The sequence below is a fragment of the Gracilinanus agilis genome, chromosome 1, assembly GCF_016433145.1.
Source record: "Gracilinanus agilis isolate LMUSP501 chromosome 1, AgileGrace, whole genome shotgun sequence".
Classification (NCBI taxonomy): domain Eukaryota; kingdom Metazoa; phylum Chordata; class Mammalia; order Didelphimorphia; family Didelphidae; genus Gracilinanus; species Gracilinanus agilis.
Genome location: NC_058130.1, coordinates 569439479 through 569462662, shown reverse-complemented (window position 1 = coordinate 569462662; position 23184 = coordinate 569439479).

The following is a 23184-nucleotide window of genomic DNA, read 5'->3' as shown; positions in this document are numbered from 1 at the left end:
GAGGGGTAAGAAGATGATTACAGCCTTTGGAGAAACTGCAATGGGTAATCATGTTGAAAGTGATAGAGTTTCTAGGGACCCTGGAAAATAGAAATGAAAAGAACCAAGAGATCAAAAACTGCTAGAGAGCTCAGAAAATAACAAAAATAAAATAACAAAAACTAAACCCTGAGATATTTTCCTCACAAAAAGTGAGAAGAATCTGGCAATTGCATAAAACTGACAGTTAAGAAATAGGTCTCTTAAAATTTTTTAAAAAATGGGTAAGCAAAAGAAAGGACCCAACTACCAACCACAGAGAGCTTCTTTGGAAATAAAGAGCAAAGTTCAAATCCAGAAGGAAGTGAAATTAAAGCATAGACTTCTGAAAATTTAAAGGAAAAAAAATTGATGCAAGCAAAAAATATTTTAGGATGGCTTAAAAATACCTTAAAAACAAAATAAGAGAGGTTGAAGAAAAAAATTTTAATTGCAATATAGAAAATTATGAAAGACTGACCAAACAGAAAAAAAAGAAATTCAGAATCTCATTGAAGAAAATAATTCATTAAAAATTAGAATTGAGCAAGAGGAAGCTGATAACTTCTTAAGACAATAAGAAATAAAAAAACAAATTAAAAATGGAAAAAAATAGGAAACATTTTATTACAAATGCCTACAAAAGAGATTGAGAAAGACAATATACACATTTTTAGATTACCTAAAAGTTATAATAAATAAAAGAGAGTTTAAACACTATCCTTCAAAAATTATTAAAGAAAATTATCCTAAAGTTTTGAAGGTAGAAGATGGAGTAGAACTTGAAAGAATTTATCCATCACTACCTATAAGAGATCCCAATAGGAAAACTCACAGGAACATTATAGCTCAGTTTTTTACTCCTGTAAAAGTGAAATTTGGGAAATGTATCAAACTACATTTCCCGTGGTCCAACGGGTTTCCATTTCCGGGTCTTTGGGGGCATGGGGAGGTATAGGTCGACACAGAGAGGGTTTAAATCTCCTGGGTTAGGAGGGAGTGGTCTCTTTTGCGAGTAGGCTTGCTCTTTGCTAGTAGGGTCTTGGCCAGCAGATTTGGGAGGTAGAGACAGGAACAAAATGGAGGCGGCAGGTTTGAATGGTTACAAGCGCGTGGTCTAATGATTTTATCTATCAGCATGGCTTTAATTAAAATACTAATATATATATATTTATACCAGCCTTTATCATTTTTCATATTTATCACTCCCAAGTTAAGGAGAAAATAATACAAGTAACGAAAAAGAAACAGTTTAAATACTGTGGAGATACAATAAGAATAATACAAGATTTAGCAGCTTCTACACTAAAATAACAAAGAGAATGGAATATAGCATTTTGGAGAACAAAGGAGCTAGGTATACAACCAAGGATAGACTACATAGGAAAGCTAAGTATCATCATATAAGAAAAGAAAAGGTTATTTAAAGAAATAAAAGATTTCCAAATATTCTTGAAGAAAAAGAATGTCAGATGTATTACTGACCAAAATAAAATAGAAAATTTAATATATAAGAATGAGAAGAAACATAAAAGAACATGAAATACCAATTTTAAGGGATTTAATAAAGTCAAAATATTTGTTTCCTATATGGGAAAATGGTATTTTTAAACCTTAAGAATGGTATCATTAATTGGGTGGTTTAAGGAACATTTATATCTAGAAGCATTAAGGTTAAATTGAATATAATACAATGAGTTAAAAATAAAATAAAATTAGATAGGGAGGGATTATTTAGAATAATCATCTCATATAAAAAAGGAAAAATTATTACACTGAAGGGAAGGAAGGGATGTAGGGATGGTAATGCTAGTACCTTATTTTCATTGGATTTGGAAAATGAGGAAATAATACATATACATAGAAGGGTAAACATTTTTCCTAATTTATAAGGAGACAAGAGAGAGAGGGATAAAGATTAAAGAGAGAATGCTATAAGTACATATAGATGAAGAAAAGGAGTGCAAAGAGATTAGATAAGGGAGGGAATTATGAAGGTCATTTGTATTAACCAGAAAGTAAGAGGGAGACAAGGGAGAGACTCTTAGAAGGATACATAGATTAACAACTAGGAGGGCAAGAGGAGGAGAAAAAAGGGAGGAACCTTATTCACCTCTAAGAATGGGAAGAAAAATAAAGATGGGAATTAGAGAGATAGTAGTTAGAGGAAAATTAGATTTCTGAGGAAGAATAAGATGAAAAAAAGAGACAAAGAAGAAAAACAGTGAAGAAAAAATAAATGAAGGGAAATACACAACTAATAATTATAACTTTGAATAATGTGAATATGATGAAAATAAAGATGGGACAGAAGAAGGGATAGGGATTAGGGAGATAGTAGTTAGAGGAAAATTAGAGGTTATTCTAATTGAGTAGTTAGTAGTTCACATGAACTAGAACATCCAGGAGTAGAGTGAACAGGTAGAAGGAAACAAACATTTTCCAAAGTCCAAGAAAGCCCAGTTCAAATGTTGATAAATCTAGGAAATTTCCCTTAATTACCTTTATCCTTTAGCCTTCATGTAGCATTTTGTTTTGCATGTAAAAAATATATTTAACTTAGAATATTATATAAAAGCTACCTGTGTTTGTGTTTTAGTCCCCTAAATGAAGTATAAACTCCATAAGGGCAGGGAAATTGTCTTATCTAAATATATACCTCCCCTAAAGCCAAGCATAGTAATTAATGCAAATTAGGCTACACACATACATACCTAGATATATATGCATATATATATATATATATTTATGCAAACAATATTTAAAAATTACTTGGCCTTTAAGAAATATTATTTAATGAATAAAACTGTTATGTTCCTGGCCCTATGTTGGGCAGAAACAAGAGATATTTTTATTCAATTCGAATGTGAAAAACCTCAGGTATTAACTTGGAAAAACACATAACCACTAAAGTAGTCATAAAACCAAATCTTTAATCAGGAAAAGAGAAAGGTCACTTAAGAGAGAAGGGTATATCTGCCTTAGTAAAAGAAAGTCTTTTACTATGATACAGACACCGTTCTACTCAAATCACCTGACATGTCATGTACATATGTAATTTTAATTACTAACCATTAGCAATAAGTTTACTAACACACAGGGACAGTTTAGTTAGTTTAGTAAGTTAGTACAGGGACAGATCTTTCTAAAATTTTCTTTGTAAATATTGTACATAGCAAAGGTCTATAGTTTAACCAATAGACATACAAAAGATATAGGCTTACTTATTATTACTAACATTTCTAACATAGGCATAAGTGTACTAATCTATTCATATACTAACTTTAGCTAGAGAACTACAATTTAGAAGCATATTGGAAAATTTTGCAAAACTTTCTTAGTTAATATTATCTGAGTAGTTCATAAAATTAGATAATGCATAGATAGGATTCATTATTTTATTCTAGTTAGCGAAATTAGCCTTAAAAATGTGTATATGTTTAAATTGTAATTTGTTTTCCTTTCTGTTCAAAAATTTTTTTTTGAAAAAATGAAATCCCCATTCCTCTCCTGTACTTTTACCTTATCCCATCTTAGTTTTAGCTTATTTAGTTGTAGCATAGTTTAGGAGATAGCAACCTTTTATTATTTTGCAAACTTAGTTAGGGATAAGAGCTTAGTAAAAATTTAGCTTAGTATAAGAGTAGTAATCCCTTAGACTTTAGTAACTATTAAAATGGTGCTAGTTGCACATTTTGAAAAGAAAAGGGGCATTTGTAGTATACAGAACTGGGGGATATAGTTTTTTCTAGCTTTGGCTGAGTTCCAAAAAGCTGTTAGAGGTTTTAGAATCTTGAGGAGAGGCAGTTGACTGGATCTTCCGTGGAGGGAGGAAGTCAATGATCGAGCTCTTAGAGTATCTAGCTTCAATATTGAAATTTAGCCTAGCATTGATAGATTTACTTAAGAAATTATTATTTTAGATAAACCCTTTATATCTTCCTTTCCTAATACCACCCTGCCTTCCCTCCCTTACCTTAGTGGCTGTGGAGTTTATAAGGAGAGAAATTAGAGAGGAGTTAAATCTGTGAAGAGTTATCTAATTGACAGCATCATTTATAATTTAATCAAATCATCATTTATTCCCTTTAGATAGCATTTTGTAAAACTGAGTGAGGCAGGCCCTTACTTAGATTCCATCTTTACTTCCCTTCCCCCACCTGAGGTTCCTGAGATAACTGATAGGGCTTTCCTTTAATCCACCTTCCTAACCAACATCCTTCAAACAAATAAACCCTTTGTGTTTCAATAGTTCTATTTAGTGTAATTTGTCTGTTAGTTATCAAGAGGGGAGAAGAGGGAAAGAGAAAACATAGTCTGGGCTCAGAGGGTAGCCGGGGTATCCATCTTGAAGGAAGGTGTTACTTCAAAATAGGTCCCTTCCTGTGAAATTAACTAAAGCCTGTTTGTTAATTTCAGTTTAGTCTATTTCCCTCAGCTTGTGTTTCAGTCTAAGTCCCAGTCTGTAAGCCTGCTGTGTTAGCCTGTTTAGTTTAACTTCTTTCTCCCAAGAAGATCTGTTTCCCTTCTGTGTTATACTCCTGACTTCAGTCCTATTATACCCTGAATCTCCTTTAATCCCAGCCTACCTGTAGCCTAATTTATCCACTTACCAAGTCTCCAACATCCTCCTTTCAATTCCCTTATCCCAAACACCTTTCCTCAAATTACCATCATAACATCGTCTGTCACATAGCCAAGTACTAAATATCACACAGTCAACATTCTGGGGCTCTGGGGACAGTGTCTCTGAGAGAACCACCACCAAAGATGATTTTCCAAAGAATAATAGAACTTGGGGACTTACCTACCTTTTGGGGAATACAGTACAGCAAACATATACTGACAGTTTACAGGCAGGCCTGGGAAAGAGACTCTAGCCAGAGGCTGGGGTACTAAGGAGTGATCTACTCAAATGGATACCAAAAAGGATGGTGCCTGCACAGGTGCTGGTCTTTTGGGGAATGGCTTTCTGATACAATGGGGAAAACTTCTAAGACAAAAATGGTGATTGAGGATTTAAGCATTTCTATCACTCCTATTCAGGACACTTAATGGACATTTGGTGATCCCTTGTTCAGTCTTTAAGACAAGGTCAATTTGGGACTTGCCCTAAAGGCAAATTTGGGGTTTCCAGAAATTAAGTTGACATGTCTCTGCCCTCTAGAAATTTTCAGTATGGAAAAAAGCTTTGAGACATATAGATAAATGATTCTCATGCAAATTAGCCAATTATTCAGTTAACTATAGCTTTGTACTATAAATGGAGAGAAGAGATCCTATGAGGGAACAATTCCTTCTCTACTTTGGACTTGAACTCTGGTAGACCTAGTTCAAATCCAATCTCAGATGCTTTCCAGCTATGTGAATCTGGGCATATTCCTTAACACCTGCCTGCCACAGTTTCCTCATCTTGAAGTGCTCAGAGAGCCTATCCCAAAAATGAGTCTGAAGTCAGCAATGCAAAATGCAAAGGGACTTTATTGTCTTAGCTTAAGCTAAGGGTCTCAGCTCGAAAGGATGATGTATGACCCCGAGCTGTGCTGAGCTGGGTTTTTAAAGAGTAGTAGGCAGCAGGGGACAGGATAGGGGGATGTCTTCAAGGTAGGAGTTCCTGCAGATAAGGGGAATGTTTGCAAGGTATGAATTTCTGCAGATAAGGGGAAGGTCTGCAAGGTAGATGAGGCTATTTTATTATGCAAGGGTTAGGCTCTGGAGGCCAATGGTCTGCAAGTTTGAAATTCCTATGGACAAGCCTGTTTCCCTATAATGTTATACAGGGGTGTGGATTTTTAATTCTGACTCTTTCTAGGTTCCACAGTCTATAAAATAGATGATGATAGCTCTTACTTTCTAGAGTTGTTGTGAGAATCAAATAATATTTATAAAACCTTTTGTCAATCTTCAAGTACTATAACAATGCTAGCTATAAGTTGGGGGCATCAGGCATCAAGAAGCAGTTTTCCTGGAGTACATAGCACCTGGATTAGTCCCTGAATATAGGATGATAATTTGAAGGATTGTCAAGGTCAAGTATTCAGTTTTAATTTTTTTGTTTCTTTTATTTCTTAAAGATATAGGAGAGCTGGATATGCTTTTAAGCAGCAGGGCAGACACTAGATAAATATAGTCTGAAAATGAGAGACAAGAGTGGGGAGAAAATTGAAGAGGCGAGATCTCAGAGAAGGGAGAGTATTGAATAAAGGAAATAAGTAAAGGCTGTCTTTGACAAGAAAAGAGCTAGCAGAAACACAGACCTAATGAGCGAGTTGATATCGAGGACTTTTGAGGTGTTGAATAGGATAGAAGAACAGGCTTCTGTTTTCTCAGTAAAGTAGGAAGTAAGGTCATTTGCTGGCAGTAAGGACGAAAATTGTTCTAGGAAAAGTAAGACAGAAGGAGGACTCAAAGGAGGGAGTCATGATCAAAGAGAGAAATTTCAATTTTAGTGCATGATGGTAGAACAGTTCTAGATAATTCTGAGATGAAGAGTATATATGGACATCTTCATGTGTGACTGAAATGGAATTTAATTACAGGTCACAGGATTACCAAACTGATGCCTGGAAGACCAGTGTGTTTGAGAGACTATCAACACATATTTTAAGCTCCCAAGTATGAAGGAAGGAGATGGTATGGAGGGAAAGACTATGATTAACTCCTTCAGAAAGAAGAGGGAGCTAAATAAGGGACAGCAAAGGGCAAGGAATATGTCTCCTCTCCTCATTACTTCCAGTCCAAGGAATCAATGGACATAATAAAAGATGTACCCATAATAAAGACTTAAATTAGGCATAAAGCACTGCAATAATTCAGCTTTTAACTCAATTAAATATAATTTACTGATTATATGTCATTTGTTATCCATTCTACTTTCTGATTTATTTTTAAATTTCATTTTTAAAATTCTAAACTTAATACATAAAGCTAAAATGAACATCCCAAGGTTCAGAGTAGAACAGAAAAAGGGGACAGGATAGGCAAATGAGGATCTGTTATATACAGCTAGCTTTTCCTTTCCAGCATATATGCATTCACTCTGTAATTTTCAAAATTTTCTAGCTTGTCTGTGTTCCTTATTTCCTTTTTTTTTCTTTTTTGAAGAAAACTTTTGACACTATTGAATACTTCTTTCTGAATACTCTCTCATTCCTTGACTTTCAAAGGTCTGATCATTCCTACTTATCTTGCTATTTGTCTCACTACTTCTTTCTCAATATCTTTCATTATCCAACTAAGTCCTAAGCAAATGAATACCCCAAAGTACCCACCCACACATACACGCACAGAGTATGTATTATAGTATGCACAAATATTTAAGTATAACATGTATACACATGTGTGAATGTAATATGTGTATGTGCATACACGCATATGGTTATATATGTGAATGCATTGTGTGTTTTTTTTCTCTCCAGTTATCAAGGGTTCATTTATTTCTATGACTCCCAAATCTAAATATCTAGCCCTCTTTTCTTCTTGGACTCTTTCTTGAACAGATTATTAGACAAATACCCATAGATGTATGAAAAAGATCTCAGCCTTGTCCATAATGGAACTTTTTTCTTCTTCCCTAGACCTGACACTCTTACTTACTGCAATTGTTGTGATGTTCTAGTGAGCGTATAGAGCTTTTTAAAACTTTTAAGTGATGCATTGTCAGTTATTATTATTATTATTACTCTTCATAATGATAGTGATATTATTATTATTAAATATAGCACAGCATAATGGAGAGAAAAAGCCTGCCTTGGAGTCAGAAAGACCTGGACTATAGGTTAATTTCTGACAAATAACCTCTGTAATACCTTCAGCAGTCATTTAATATCTCACAGCTTTCAGGCAATTCTGTAAGACAAAATTTTAGAGAAGGTGCTCATTTACATTGGTAGAGGGAGTTTCCTTATGGAGAGTTTCCTATGCCAGTGAAATCACAGGTTTACTTCTATCCCTAATAATAATGACAGTTGACATTTATATGGCACTTGGAAATAAAAGGTGTAATGCTATCTTTGCCCTTTTTAGCCAAAAGAAAAGGGGGGGAATCACAGGTGAAATAGATTAAACAGCAGACTTCCATCTAAAACATTTTAGTGCTTGAGATTTCTGCTTTCTTTGACACTTCTCAGTGACATACCACCAAATGTAATGTAGTTGAGTGAAATGTCATTTATTTTTGACTCTTCTATTACTTGGAAGAAAAAATATTGAATTTTGTAATTTGATGAACCAAGCTCATACTGAGCATTACTTAGAAGCAAATGAAATTCAATATATTATGTCAGGTTGTAAGATTAAATTAGGGATATGTGGAATTCATTTTATTCTCTGTAATATGCCATGAATACACCACATACCATGAGACTAAATCACAAAAGGATAAATAAAAACATATCAAAAAAGAGAAGAGATATAAAAAACAATATCATAAGTAATTTAGTCATATATTTTCATATGTTTCAAGAATGAAAACACACGAATAATAACTTATAATATATATCATATCACTTTCTTAAATGACAAATTCTCTAATTTGCTTGTACTTTGTAAGACGCAATAGGAAAAACCAATATGGAAAAACTAATGTATTCTATAGTTGCTTTTATTTCTAGACATATTTACATGCAATTTCTTTATGAGATATATAAATTAAATAATGGATTGAGTTGAGAATTAGAAAGGTAAGTGATGCAAAACTTAAGCTATTCATATAAACATTAAATATTAAACAACAAATTAGACTCTAAATAAAAAAAGTGAAGCAGAAACTGTAGATGTTATAGACCAAAGTTCACAGAAAGAAAAGATGATGTATTTTGGAATAGTAGTTCTATCATCAGGAGTATTTATTTCAATTCTGGAGCATCAATGTGCCTAATATTAATTTTGAAATATATGAAGTGGAAGTTGAGGGGACCTTGAAAATTCCAAAGTTCACCCTCTTTAACCACCATTAAATATGATTGGGGAAATCCATCATTTAGAATACAATGCTTTACTGAGAGAGAAGGAAATGTGGGGGCATTGTCTCAAATCATTGACCTAAGACAACTACCCCCAAAGATTTACATACAGAGAGAGAGAAATGACCATGTCTGCCTCAGACTCAGCAGAGTCAGCCTCACTGACTGACTTACAGACAAAATCCTCCTAATATAAAATGTCCCTCTAGATTTATAGAAACACTCCCAACTTATAGGTAGATACAATAGAAATAGCATTTCTAGAGTCTGGTCACATTCAAGCAAATTAACATTTTCAAGAAATTAGAGAAAAGCTTTACAGTAGGATGTGAGGATCAGTCAAGCCATCGGGCTTGACTTCTTGGAAGAAAGAAAGGAAGGAAGAGAGAAAGAAATAAAGAAAGAAAAAAGAAAGGAAGGAANAAATAAAGGAGTTTAATTAAATGGCTTTTAAGGCCTCTTCTCACTGTTTATCTATGATCCTAGCTACTTTCCATCAACAATCAAAATCATAGTGCTCCTTAGACCTGCAGGTAAGGGCATTGCCATGTCATATGTCAGCAGTAGAGGAAATCTTTGGTAGTGCTTTGTCTTCCATATAAAGTAGCTACTGCTGCTACTGTCTTCTACTGTGTTTTACCTTCATCTTTCAAAGTTATTACAGAAAAGCCATGGGAAAAAAAAAACCCAACATGTTCTTTCATTCAGGAACAACGCTGACAATATTTGATATGAACACTTAGGAGGATCAGTGTGAGAATTTGTTATGCTTGACTGTATTTATTTGTTATAGGGTTATATATATATTTTTTTCTTTTGCCATATAGGTGGGAAGAATGAGAAGGTAAAAGAGCACAGAGAGAAAGGAAGTAAGGAAGGAAGAAAGGAAGAAAAAAGGAAGAAAGAAAGGAAGGAAGAAAGAAAGGAAGAAAGAAAGAATAAAAGAAAGGAAGAATGGAAGGAGGGAGGGAAGGAAGGAAGAAAGAAAGAGAGAAAAAGAAAGAAAGAAGGGAAGGAAGGAAGGAAGGAAGGAAGGAAGAAAAAACATGGTTCTTGCTTCAGAGAACTCAATTCTAACAGGTGAGTTAACATTGGTTAACAACTCATATATAAATAAATTTTTAAAAACCTCATGTATAAATAAACAACTAAGTATAAATAAGACAAATTGAGGGAAACCACTAGCAATTGTTCCTATATTTACCTTTTGGGGACAAATGGAACATATCCAACCACTCTTTCATAATAGATTTTTTTTAAACCCTTACCTTTCATCTTAGAATCAATACTGTGTATTAGTTTCAAGGCAGAAGACTGGTAGGAGCTGGCAAAGAGGCTTAAGTGGCTTGCTCAGGGTCATACAGCTAAGAAGTGTCTGAAGTCATATTTGAACTCAAGACCTCTTGTCTCTAGGCCTTGCTGTCAAACCACTGAGCCACCTAGTTGCCCCCTTATAATAGATTTTTAAACGTCTGAAGATGCCTTTCATACTTTCACTCATAATACTTCCCCTCCTCTTCTATAAGCTAAACATGATTTATTTTTAGTCAGTTTTAGCACAGGTGAAATGAAGTACAGTGAAGGAAAAAGCAGTTTTTCAGTATGTTTGACAAATTTAGAAAGTGAATCAGCATGTCTCAGGTTCTAAAATCCCTGTTTTCCCAAGTGAAAGATGTTTGCTTGAGGAGTGATTCAGACATCTATTTTAGTCTATCTTTTTATACTCTGTTTTTACATGAAGTGAAATATTTAAATTGAAATCAAAGTACCTCTGATATTTTATCTCACATGCAATATATTAGTAAATATAACAAAAGACATAAATAATTAATGTCAGAGGGGCTAAAGAAAGAGGAAGACACTGATATAGTTTGGTGGACTGGTAAATTAGGGTAACTGTTGGGAAAAGCAATTTGTAGTGTCAACTTGAAATCTGAAGACCCCAATTCTGCCCCTGTCCCCTGAGAGGGTGCCTAAGGAGGTCCCAGATTCACCCATTTCAGACTGAACAATATATATTAATGTACTTGATGATCCCAGGTTAGATGGGGCTAGCAGACGTAATCAAATGTTAAGTACCTTTTTAGTCTTAGAAGTTTCCCCCATTGTATCAGAGATCTGTCCCAAGAAGACCAACACACCTGTGTAGGAAGCATCCTTTTAGTATGCATTGTAAGTAGATCACTCCCAGATACCCCAGCCTCTGGCTATGGCCTCTTTCTCAAGCCTGCTTACAACCTGTCATTGTATGTTTGATGCTTTGAGTTTCCCAAAAGGTATAAAAGATCCCTATGTTCTTATGTTTCTTTGGAGAGTCTTCTAGTGTGTTGATCCTTCCAGAGATACTGTCCCCAGAGCCCTGGAGTTTTGACATGGTGTAGTATTTTGGTGCTTGGCTCTGTGATAGCAGTCGATTATTATGGACCTAGCTCTTTCCTGATTAAAGATTTGGTTTTTCTGATTACTTTAGTAGTTCTGTATTTTTCCAAGTTGACAGTAGTTGCAAAAAAACAAAGGTAAATAAAAGATCCATACACTTTGAACCAGAAATTCCCTTAAAAGACATATACCACATAGAAGTTTAAGGCAGAAGAAAAGGTCCAATATAAGCCAAAATATTCAAAGCAGTCATTTTTATGATAGTATAGAACAGGAAACAAAGTTTTAAAAAATGGGCAGGATTTTTTTTGGGGGGTAGTCATTGAAGTACCTCATTTAAACAGAAGTGACTATGTGAAAGATCTGAGAAATCAATCCAGTTTCTGGCCATGCATGAAGCAGTGACTTATATTGTTAGATGATGAAAAGTCTTCTAATTGACAGAATTAGAAAAACTGATGACTCAAGAGTTGCTAAGCCAGGTAGCAATCCAATCTCTAATCAGATCATAACAACTATAAAAACTGATTCAGTGTAAATTAAGTAGAATTAAGAAAATAATATATGAACCATAATAATATACTAGAAAGAACTTTAAAAATGAAACTGAATGACCAAACTTGACTCTAGAGAGAGTTGAGATAATCCATTTCCCTCCCTTCTTTGAAGAGTTGAAGACTGAATGTGGAATGTTGTATTTAGTACTGACCATAGTTGATGTGTTATTTAGTTTACTTGAATTCTTTTTCTCTTCCATTTCATATTTTTTATAACAAGGGATTGCTCCCTGGAGAGGGAAGAACAGGTAATATTTTTGAAAAAATGCAAAATCAACATCTATCAATAAAAATGAAATGATTAAAAAACACTTTACCCAACCTTAATGTCTCTCTTGATTTGATTACCTTATTTATCTGTAGTACAGAATATTTCTTTTTATTTCTTTGTACTCTTCCTATACATAATATTATTGAGGATATACATAGCTTCCTCTGCTCTCCCATTTCTATTCAATAGGTGATGGGAAGTGGCCATAATTAATTTGAATCACTCCATATTTGTTAGAACTTAAGAAACCATTGGGGGAGAAGTTGGGGAAGGTTCTGAATATATGGAGAAAACTTAGGTGGGAGATACATAATTTGAGTCCATAGAAAAGAAAGAGGATATCAGGCTTTGATGTCATTATTTTTCATCCTGGTGTCCAAAATGAAGGACTCCTTGAAGATGAAAGGGAAGAGGCATTTTCTTTCTTTTTTTTCATATTATTCATTCTTGTAATAATTTTAAAAAATCAAAACAAAGGGATATTTTATTTTTACAAACTTAATTAATTTATTTATAATATTTTTTCATGGTTACATGATTCATGATTTTTCCCACCCCTCTTCTCTCCCCCCTCCCTGAAGTGAGAAGAAATTCCATTGGGTTATACATGTATCATTATTCAAAACTTATTTCCATATTATTCACAATTGCAATAGAATGATCTTTTAATGCCAAAACCCCAATCATTTTCCCCATTGAACCATGTGATCAATCATACGTTTTTCTTTTGGCATTTCTACTCCAAAGGAATATTTTCTTAATCATTTGATAAATCTCTTTGAAGCCAACGATTAGAAGGAACCATAGCAGAAAAGGAATAGAGTACCTCATGTATGGTACTGTATTTGTAGACATAAAATTGGGAAGACTGTCTATTGATAATTTTAGGAAACTCTGAAGTATTTTTCTCTGATACTTGAACTTATGATCCTATGAAAAAATTCATATTTTCCTCCAGTAAAGATCTATCAATGCTCAAGCAATCATACTAAGTGAAAAGAACTCTGAAAGGGTGTGATGCACGATCAGATGCATGATGGGGGGTGGCTATATGAGGATCCATGCATTAAAGACCTGTGAGAAACAAAACTTTAAGTTAGTGAAACTATTCAGGTTTGGGGGAAAATTATTACACACTGGAAAGTGGAGTTATTTACTATCTTTGTTATGACTTTCTGTTTTTTTTTTTTTTTACCTAAATGTAAAGTCTTTTTGTAAACTCTGTGTTTATAAAGGAAAGGGGAAGGGGAATAGTTATTATTAAGTGCCGTTTATTAAGAATACCTTTCTCTATGTCCATTCATATCTGGTCATTCCCTTTTTCTTCTTAAATGAGAGCTACTGCTCCCAATAACTTTTTGAAAAATATTTTATTTGCAAAGGAAGTTGGTAACAGTACAGTGGGGATCATTTTATATAGTAGTTCAATTCTTAAATTTCATTGATGAGGGCAATAATTCAATGAGATAAAATATCCCTCTGAACTGGGCCTGGGTCTTTTCTGTGATAGAGAGCTGCTGCCAAAAAGGTTGGATATTAATATGGTTATGTTTCAGTTGTATGAAGATTCCTACATTGTAGTAAAAATGCCACTGGATTTGGAGTCAGAAGTATTGTTTCTGTAATTTATTAGTTCTATGATATTGGGTAAGTCATTTTACCTCTGTAGGCAACAGTTTCCTCAGCTATAAATCAAGGCAATTGTAATCAATAATACCTAAGTTTCTTTCTAATCTCCAGGTCCTGAGAAACACAATCAAGACTTTTAAAAAAATAACTACACAAACAGTAAACCTCAAACATAACACTTTTTGTCAATTTTTAAATTTATTTATTTGTTACATTAAAATCTTGATATCTCCCTTTCCTCCCTGCACTAGAAAAGTAGCATATGACAAAAAGATATATGTATTTATAAAACTGACTTGCTTATTTCTATCAATTCTTCTCTGGAGGACATAAACGAATCATTCTTCAAACACTATTTCTGTTGCTGTATGTTCCCTTGGTTCTGTTCACTTCGTTCTTCATTATTTCATGTAGTATTTTTATGTTTTTTAAAAAAATTTACTTGTTTCTTATAACACACTAGTATTCCATCACAATTATATACCTCAACTTATTTAGTTATTCCCCAATTAATGAGCATTACCAGTTTAATTTCCAGTTCTTTGCCATCATAAAGAGAGCTGCTATAAATATTTCAAAATTTATTGGGTCCCCCCCTTTCCTGGATCTCCTTATGAAACAAACTTAATAATAGTATTTCTGGGTCATAAATTCATAATTCTTTGGGAAAAATTTCAGCTTGCTCTCCAAAATAGCTGGATCAGTTCACAGTTCCACCAACAGTGTAATAGTATCTCCATTTTTTACCTCCCCTCCAACACCTGCCATTTTGCCCTTTTATCATTTTAGCTAACCTAATACACACAGAAAACTTTTTCCTAAATTCTGAAATGAAGGAGCAATGCAAAAATGTCTTGAAAATGTACAAATGATTTCTATTTAGAATCACATGAGCATCAGAATTTCTTAGAGTTGCAGAGCAAGTTGGTAATGATAATGGTGATCTAACTGATCATCTATAGCTCCAGTAGTCTAATTGAGATGTTTGAACAGCATCTAAATACATTAGAAGGAAAGAAAAACTGGAAACCAATCACTGTACGAAGCCATCTCTAGTCACAACTGTTATAATTTCTAATTTTAAGCAGCTAAAAGTTTTGATACATCCCCACTGGTTGACATATTTTTGCAACTTCATCTGCAAAAGTTCCCATCAGGTTTTAGAAAAGTTACTTTGTGATTTGAATCTTTGAGATGTTTTAAAACAAAAGTCATCAAAAAAAACCCAAAACATTTTCTTAAACTGCATATACATGTTCTATAATCTAAAATCACACATGTAGTATATATTTTTATTTTGTGAAGAAAATAACAATCTTAAAGTATTATAATAAAACAAATACATCTTATAATTCATTGGAATCCAAATCTTGTGAATACTATAACCCAATCTATTTTTGTTCACCTCACTTTTAAAGGTGGAGTTTTTTCTCATTCCTAAATGTCAAAAGATTAAGTCAAATGCCTAAACGAATATTATTAAATTTCTAAGATAAATTATTTATCTAGCAACCAAAAGCACCCAGACTAAACAATGACTATGATATAATTCTCCAGAACCTGTTCTTTTGATTTTTTCTTTTATTTTTAAAATTTGTCTATACAATCTTTAATGATCATTTTCTGAAATTTTTCCAATTCATATTCTCTCTCCCTTCCTCTTCACCTTAACCCCTTAGAACTTGATCTTTTTTGAGACTATTCCCTGTAGGAAGGGTTACAAAAGTTGAAGACAAATAGTTGCCTATTTCAAAGCCAATAATTTCTTCCCCCTCCAGTTAATATTCTTTACTTTTTTTGTTGCAAGGTTGAGAAAATTAATGTAACCTATTTTTAGGAAAGCCACACACTGTCTAGAGAATTATATACTATTTTAAAAAATTCCATTCTGAATACAGAGATAGTGCCGCTGGCCCACTATGACTAAGCATGTAGTGAATGTAGGGTTTTGTTTTTCCTGGAGAAGATGTTGCATTTGTGATTTTCAAATCCATATCATGTCTACATTATGAAATTTTCTGAGATGAGAGAGGCAATAAGAAGGTACTGGTCTTTACAAAGAGTTGAAAAAGACTTACATCTGTGAAGTGACAATGGAAACACAAAGAAAGCTGGCTTCCTCTTTTCCTGAAGTATTTGTTTTATAAAATGCTTAAAATTTCTCACGTATACAAAATAATTTCTTTGAATGGAAATATTGTTTCTGAAGTACCAGGCCATGAAAGAATTAAGCAAAGTCAGATGCTTTTGTCATGGAGATGATGACAAGTTATTTGGCCAATGAAGTAGACACATTTATGCAAGGTGTCACCATAATGGATCCTAGGGAGCTGGGTAGCAAACTTAGGATTCTCAGCCTGATGGGGAAGACCAAAAGGTAGAAAGGGAAATAGGAAGATGAGGAAATCTCACTTACTTCAAGATTTTGACCATTGCCAACCCTAAGAAGGGTCTATAGAAGAGGAATAAAATGAAATAAATTGTCTTCCATTATGGGAGAAACCTAAGATTCTGGCTTTAGTAATGCCAAATTAACTAACCATTTGATCTAGTGGGACATACAGAGCCATCAGTCGAATGCATGAATTGGGTGGCTGTCAGGTGTTTGGGTGAGGAAATGTTCACTTTCCTAAGAGCAGAGTAGGAATAGGAGGAGCCTAGAGATAGATATCTTAAAGACAAGCAGTTAGTAATAGAGAAACAGATGGATGAGTTCTATAATAGTTTGTAACTGGTCTCTTTACTACCTCATAAACTATTAGGATCAACTCCCAAGTCCTACATAGACATGCAGATACTCAATCAGAACTGTCTTCTCAAAACTCCATCTCTTCCTCTCTGTCTCTGACTGCATGTTATTGTCTCTGTCTCCACCACCTCTTCCCTGCTCCCTCCCCACCCCCACACAGGGTAAAATCTTCTATGAGCATCTATCTAATCTTGTATCATAGGCCTTCAAGGACATGTAAGGAGGGACAGGGATCTTTTCCACAGTGACAGAAGGGGAGGATAAAGACTGCCAATTCTGTCTTGCTCTATGCCTTAGGTGTTTCTAATGTTTTCTCTGTTTCTAGAGGCTTATTGGAGCTTCAGGAAGTAATATTTGTTAATATTTGTATGGATTACTGGGAAGTTTGACCAGAGATGAAAGAAAAGTTGGACAAAAAGTATAAGTGATTATCTCTGGAATAAGAAAGACTTGATGGGAGATGTAAATTATGAATGAAGGGCATGATGATAGAGTAGTTCAAATTCAGTGATACTAATGAAGTGGGGTACTTCATAACATGAGTCCAGATACCCAGAAATTCAATAATTTGAACCATTATTTATTGATTAACAAAAGAAAAGAAAAAGAAATCTACCAGCTGGGACAGCCTTCCCTAATGGAAGCTGTATCAGAGTGACATTACCAGTGTAATGCAGGGTTGCAGCAAAAGCTTTTGCTTTTGCAAACCAACTGTAGCAGCCCTGACAGTTGGAAAGAACAGAATATTGACCCGAGTCTCACGGCAAAACCTTTGGACCCTGGCAGTATAAATATTCTTGCAGAACAAACTGAGGGGCCTTTTGCTTTTGGGGCATTTGGGGGGTTTGCCTGATTTCCCTTGACCTCTCCCTTGACATCCTGCTATTCCCTGGATTTCCCCATTGGGCCCTGGGAGGAGGGTATTTTGGTGGGTGGAGATCATAGGAATTAGCTTCTGTAGGCAGGCAGGGACAATCTAAATCAAGCCATCACTTCATCTAATAATCTGATGAACCTTATTACCTCAGGACAGTGAAATTATTCCTGACTGAGGGAGCCTCCCTCAGTCTGACCCCCCTCTTCTGTGACCCTCCCCCAGCACCAGCTTCTCCCTAGCAGCAGTTACCAGACCTCAACCCCCTTTCCCCTCAGCTTACCCTTGGTATTAATAAACCCCTTGGGTTTATACAAAGAGTTTCTGGTGAATCATTGTTCCCACAAGTAGGGCAAAGGCTGAATAAGGAAAGGAATAACTTTCTTTTATTTCTTGAGGGCTAAACCAGGCATCCCTCTTGGGCAGGAAGTGGCCAGCTTTCCCTTCCTGTAGGTTTCAGTTTTCACCAGCAGGGAGGGGCCTCTTTACTCCTCCCCTCAAGGGAGCTTAGAATAACAGCAGTAGGCTAAATAAATCCTTCAGCCAAGACCCATACAATCTCTGGCTGACCCAATTCATCTTATGTTATAGAGATATCCTCCCTGCCTGAAAGATGCAACTTATACCACCCTGTGCCCTCAAATACAAGCCTCATTTGATTAGCAGCCTTTTATATACTCCCTTTTATTCCATAACACCAGATAGCTTAAATAGGTTTACAAGATACAAGGCTATCCAGGTTCTTATTTGTCAAGAAAAGCCTCATCACAAACACAGGTAGTGAGTAGATAACACTCAGAGATAACATTCAGAGGATATTTACTTTTCACATGTACCTAAACACTCATCTAAATTTAGTTATTTTTACCTTGCATTCCATCCTGACCTATTTGTTTGTACTTAAACACTCAACCAAAGTTAGCTATGTCCCATTGTTGTCTATAGGGGAATTTGGACTCTGACCCACAACTTGCCTAGGTTGCTTGGCCTCCTAGAGGGATTAGGTCAGTTTCCTAAATAATTCAGGAATGGATTGATCCGCTTCAATTCTTCTTTATTCTCTAACCTATTTCATTTATTCAGACCACTTCACTAAATCAGGTAGGAGTCGAGATCCTCCACTAGGAAGAAAGAGCTAGAGGAGCCCTGTATGTTTGCCTGAATGATCTCTTTCATGTGTCAACAGGGTGGAGGCTGTAGGAATCATTTATGACAGACCTGAAGGCAGGTGATCCTAGAGCTCTCACATTTAAAGAAATAATATTTCCCATGGAAGCAGCAATGGGCCATGGCAGAGTTGGGCAGAGAGGAGCAGCAAAAGATAGAACAGCAAATAGTTGCCATAAAGTCCCAAGAGCAGTGGAGAAAAGTAGTAGATAAAGGAGGTTCAGCAAGCGATAGTTACATTAGTGGAGTAGCAGAATGGCAAAATTTGAGGCTTCGGTGGGAATGGCTGTGGAGTAGAGCAGAGAATTAATGGAGTCTCTGGAGCATGCTAAGAAGTTACAAGTAGTGGAGTCACATAGATATAAGCAGGATGTATATGCATGTGTGTGTATGTACATATATATGTTTATATATATGTTATATACAACACATGAGGCAGATTTCTGTTTCTGTGAATTCTTTCAGAGATGTTTCCTTCCCCATTGATGATGCATAAGCCTGTAGGAGATTGTATACTCAGGAATGGGCAGAGGGGGACAGGAACTGATATTGCTCTATTTCTCCTTAAATTTACATTGCTATTTTATCCTAGCAAACTATTTTGCTGTTTGATTTGTGGTTTCTGCTTGCTCTATTGATAAAGAATATAGTGTATGGGGTCAAGGACAGAACATTAGCCCTGATCAAAACAGGATATGGATTATGCTTGTGGGGCATCTTTCATGCCAAAGAATACAGGCTAAATATACCCTCTTTGTGGTCAGCACTTCCCTCTGAGTTCTCTGAGGTTGGAGATAAATTTTGTACCCCTTTCTCTCTGGTCTTTTGGATCCTGTTACTTCCCTTCTTCCCCTTCCCCACTGGCAGCCAATATCTGATTATGCAAATAGCTCTGAAGTGAAAATAAGCCTTCAGAAAGAACTAGAAACACTGGAAGGGAAAGAGACAGAGCTATCAGCCTTTGTCCATTATCATTACCCCCAAGGCTGAGGGTTTCTCCCCTCACACATGCACATACACACACAACTCATAAACTGATAGGCACAAAATAAATTCCCAGTAACTTAATAAGAATCCCCTGGCACCATGATTTTCTCCTGTTTGCTAAACATGGTTTGAACTATATTGTAAATAACTGACCCTTTGAAATATCCAGGGAATAGTGTAGACTGATCATAGATAAGCTCCAGCAGAGTTGTCCTTTTTACCCAAGTCTATAATGGTATTCTTGGGAAAGAGGCAAATGAGTGGAAGGGTTTGAGGCCTAACAGCAATAGCTAAGCATGTACCTGCCAAATGTTTCTAGTTCTGTCTTTGGTCAAGGATATAACTATGTTAATAAGCTATGCTTTTTTTTCCCTCTAAAGTATGCTCTTAATAGGTATGCTTCTATAATCTCTTTCTAGGCTTCCAGAGTTTACATTAGTGCAACTGACTGAAAGATCTGAAAAATCCTCCCTTGAGGAAATTTAAAGGGTCAATGAGCTAAGTAATAGGCAAAATTTGCTTTGTCAAAATATCTCTGGTGTTGTCTAGATATTTTCTAGAGGAAAAAAAGAGTTGGGAGTTTTATTCATATAGACTTCTTATATCTCTTGTATGACCTTGAAACATAGGAAATTGACATTTGTCAAAAGTTCCATCCTGAATGTGATCTTTTTATACTTATGTCTATTGTAATGCAAGGTGGCTAACAGAAACTTTTTGCTTCTGTAATTTCTAACGGTCACAAAAAGTCAGTTAAACATCTTAGAATCTTCAGAAAGTCAGTTAGGACTTGAAACTAAATAGAGGTGAAATTCCAACTGAAGAGGCTTTTGCCTTCTGGCTTTCGCTGTGGCTGGAGGCTTTGCTTTGGCTTAACCTGTTGGCTTTGGCCTAACTGCTTCCGCCTTGGCCTGTGCTTATTTTGTTTTGGGGAAATTTGGATTTATCTCATTTCTCTGGACCTCTCCCAGATCTCTCCATCCATATCCCTCCCCTTCCCTAAATTTCCTTTGGGTCTTGGGTGGAAGGGAGGGCTTGGTGATTAGACATTGTGGGTTTAGTTTCTATAGGCTAGTAGAATATCCTCAAATAAGTTATGCCTACTTTTAATGTTTTGCTAAAGACTTTACTTAAAAGGCAGTCAAATCTTCCTGACCGGGAGAGCCGGGCTCTCTCAGTCTAAACCTCTCCACTACCCATCCCCCACCATCACCCTCTCCCTAGTCGCAGTTAGAAAACCCTCAACCCCCTCCCCTTCTGACTGACCCTGGTATTAATAAATCCCCTTGTTACCTATTCAAACCCTCTGGTGAATCATTGTGTCAAAAATTAAGACAAGGGCTCAAGGGGAAGAAATCATTTTTCTTTTATTTCTTGAAAGAATTGGGGGCATCCATCTTGGCAGGAAGTACCTACCTCAAGACTTCCTCCAGCCATCAGTTTGACTGGCAGGGAGGGGCCCTCTGGACTCCTCCCTCAAGAGACTTTGAAACTAAGGAGAGAAACCCTCCAGGCAAAACCTAAATTTTCTTACTGGCCCTAGTTTCTTCCCTGTATCCTGTCTCAAGCTTCTGGGAATAAACCTGTTTGAGCTGCCCCCTCCTACATATCCCATTTCCTTTATCTCCTATATACCTTCCCGTGCCTTCATTCCTCCTCCAATCACCTTATAATCACCTAAACCCCCTTTATCCTTTCTCACACCCAAATTGCCTTCGAGACCTAGTCAGATTACCTTATTTACTTCTTGATAACAATATATATGTCCAATGGTTGGCAAAGAGTGATAAACAATGAATGGAACCCAGAATCCTCAGTGAGTACTATTTACTATAGTTTCTAGAGCCACAAATGGTAGTAGAAGGGTGCTATTCCAAGAACCTTTTGTAAGCTCATATGGATCTGATGAAATGTAAATTTCTACTTGGGCTTTGGGCTACTTGGGAAAAGGGGGAAGTTTAGATTTAGAATGATAGGGAATGAAGGACAGATGGATGAGTTCTGTTGTGAGAAGCTTCCAGGATTATTTCTCCCCTTTTGCATTTGAGATTTTTAAGTTTTTAGAGAATGTTGTTCTATTTAATAAACTTATAACATGATAGGCATTTGGAAGCACAGATTCTAATGTCAGAAGGGATCTAAAGATCATCTTGTCCAATATCCATCTGAATGGACAGAAAATTGATCTTCTTTAAGAAGAGAAGCAGTGGTACGGTGGAAAGGTCATTGGTTCTTGAGTCAGAGGGCTGGTTAGCCTTAAACCTTATTTCTGGTACTCAGTTTCCTCATCTGTAAAATTAGAAGGTGAGACTAGATGGCCTCTGAGATATCCTTCAGCTCTAAGTCTATGATTTTCTAATCTGTGACAGGAAGCTTACTATCTCTTAAGTAGCCTGGTCTATACTAGAAAGCTATAATTGTTGGAAAAAGCAGCAGCAGCAGGATCAGTAGTACCATCAACAACAAATGACTCCTTATAACTTTTAGCCATTAATCTTAGCTTTGCCTTCTGATTCAAAATAGAACAAGTCTAATCCCTTTTCTATATCACAGCTTTTCAATTCCTGGAAGCAGGTCTAAGAGTTCCCCTAAGTCTTCTTTTCTCCAAGTCAAATAGTTAGTCATTTCCACAAGTGAGAAAACATGCCTACAACATTTTTTTCTCCCCTTTTCATCCTGGTCACCATCTTTTAGAGCTATTGTAGCTCATCAGTATTAGTTCTAACATGTGACATTCAGAATGAAACACCATATCCTGGATAGGTTCTGAAAAAAGCAGAATACAATGAAACTGTCACTTCCAAAATTTGCCTTAGACTTAGAAATCAAGTCTTATAATCCTGTCACATACAGAGATATTCTCATCTTAATGCTTCAGAAAAGAAATTGGTTCAGGCACTAGTGAGTAGAAAATTAGGAAGAGTGATGGAACAAATACAGGTCTGACAACATGCTGTATTTCTTATTGGGGCTTTTCTTGTTATTCTTGGCTCCCACCCACTTCGGCCCAATGATCTACAACTTGCTTTGATGTTATGTGTATTTTTTAATTTTCTAGTGTCCTTTACCTGCTTGATCTCCTATTTCTGGAGGTATACCAGACAGAATATAATTAAACAGAGGCTTTTCAAATGCAAATAGTAATGTGATTACCACATCAAATTTAGATGAATATTGTGGAAAGAAATATATCTTTCAGATATGAAATTAAAAGTAGAGATGATACTAAGACTTTAACATCTTCTTAAACCTTCCTTTCTGAGTAAGCACATTACCCATAAGGGCCTCCTCTGACTATCATTGGATCATTTTTGTCCTCAGTTACTTGCTGGTACTGTGTCAAAACTAACCAATTTGCTCTAATGAATTGATAATTTGCTAGGAGAAAACAAGTATGGATAGATATATGTATTGTACCTGAGGTATATAGTAGTGAGAAATAAATCTCCATGTATCTGGAAGGCTGTAGTGGAAAATGCATGCTAGACCTAAGCAAGTGGGTTATTATTATATTATTGTTTCTTTTTATGTTTGTGTGTGTGTGTGTTTTTACAGGAGACCTCAGAGAGGAAGCAAAGGAAATTTCTTTG